Below are 2,331 nucleotides of genomic sequence, written 5' to 3'. Positions count from 1 at the left end.
TTCCTGTTAAAACAACAACAACAACAACAACAAACAGAGAATATTACTGGGCATGAAAACACAACAACAACAACAAACAGAGAATGTGGCTGTGTCCAAAATGGCATCATATACGGCTCTGGCCCAAAGCACTCTGGTCCCGTGTGGCTCAGTTGATAGAGCATGGCGCTTGCAATGCCAGGGTTTGTTGGTTCGATTCCCAAGGGGGACTAGTACAAACATTTGAAAATGTATGCACTCACTACTGTAAGTCGCTCTGGATAAGAGCGTCTGCTAAATTACTAAATGTAAAAATGCCTACATTGGTAATATGGCACTATGTAGGTAATATGGCACTATTGGCACTACGTAGGGAATATGGCACTACGTAGGGAATATGGCACTACGTAGAGAATATGACACTATGTAGGGAATATGGCACTACATAGGGAATATGGCACTACGTAGAGAATATGGCACTACGTAGGTAATATGGCACTATGTAGGTAATATGGCACTATGTAGGTAATATGACACTACGTAGGTAATATGGCACTACGTAGGTAATATGGCACTACGTAGGTAATATGGCACTACGTAGGGAATATGGCACTATGTAGAGAATATGACACCATGTAGGTAATATGACACTATGTAGGTAATATGGCACTATGTAGGTAATATGGCACTATGTAGGTAATATGGCACTACGTAGGTAATATGACACTACGTAGGTAATATGGCACTACGTAGGTAATATGGCACTACGTAGAGAATATGACACTATGTAGGTAATATGACACTATGTAGGTAATATGACACTATGTAGGTAATATGACACTATGTAGGTAATATGGCACTATGTAGGGAATATGACACTATGTAGGTAATATGACACTATGTAGGTAATATGACACTATGTAGGTAATATGACACTATGTAGGGAATATGACACTATGTAGGTAATATGGCACTACGTAGGGAATATGGCACTACGTAGGGAATATGGCACTACGTAGGGAATATGGCACTATGTAGGTAATATGACACTATGTAGGGAATATGGCACTATGTAGGGAATATGACACTATGTAGGTAATATGGCACTATGTAGGGAATATGACACTATGTAGGGAATATGACACTATGTAGGGAATATGGCACTACGTAGGGAATATGGTGCAATTCACTGGGCATGCCTCCCTCCCATTCCCTAAGAAACAGCCTGATATATTGGTCAACTCGTCAACATGATTCTGCTGCCTCTTTCTTCTCTGTTGATTTAACAGTTGCCGTGTCGGTGACAGATAAGACACGCTGAATGAAAACATACCCATTTGTCTCTTTTAATTGGTGTGAATTCACCAACGCTACGGATGCATCTATTAATCCGCCCGCTGTACTCAACACACACACACACACACACACACACACACACACACACACGCACACACACACACACACAGTACTCCCAACAGAACCCTGAGAAAAAAAAGTAAGTTTGATTGCTGAACGGTGCTGTGATCAAAGTGGCATTGATACTACATAGGCTACATTCTAACATACATTGTCGCCATTATAATAATGCACCGTGGCGTTGACTGACAGTGTTCTTGAATGAAGGCTTTGCTTTAATAGGGGCCAGCATCCATTAATGAAAGCATCAAACGATACCAATCAACTAAGCACACTGACAACCCGTCCCTTCAGAAGACCAAACCCCAGTCTGCTGAGCCCCACAACACTGTGAACCCATTGAGCTAAAGCATAGGCATTCGTTCGTGGAGCTAACGTGAGCGTGGTTCAAGCCAACAACCAGAGATGGAGAGGGTATATGCTGACAGACAGAACCAGAGCTGGAGAGGGTATATGTTGACGGAAAGAACCAGAGCTGGAGAGGGTATATGTTGACGGAGAGGGGGTCCAGCGGAGCTCCCTAGTCTCTTTGATGTGGGCGTACAGCGGGGCGGCTCGACGTTTATTAGTCACTGGCCTATGACGCTCATTTCCTCCTGAATAATGGACTATAAATCAGACACCTCCTGCCTCCCAGGCTAAATGCTAAACACCCTCCAATCCAAGCTTCTTCTCTTTCTTTCTCATCTATTCCGATGATACGCCTATCATCCGTCCACACACACACATACAGATCTACTGTACATATGACACGTGCAAACATACATGAAGGACATTAAAACAGAGCCTCCTATCACACCCACTGGAATTGTTCTCTTCTGCAGGTGGCAGAGATGTGTTCCAGATAAAGACGATGCGTTCATCATCTCACAGAGGGCCATGGGTAATAATAACGAGAGAGAGAGAGAGAGAGAGAGAGAGAGAGAGAGAGAGAGA

Source organism: Coregonus lavaretus, assembly GCF_964263955.1.
Source record: "Coregonus lavaretus genome assembly, contig: HAP1_SCAFFOLD_3478, whole genome shotgun sequence".
Taxonomy (NCBI): Eukaryota; Metazoa; Chordata; class Actinopteri; order Salmoniformes; family Salmonidae; genus Coregonus; species Coregonus lavaretus.
Note: the sequence above shows the minus strand (reverse complement) of the source record.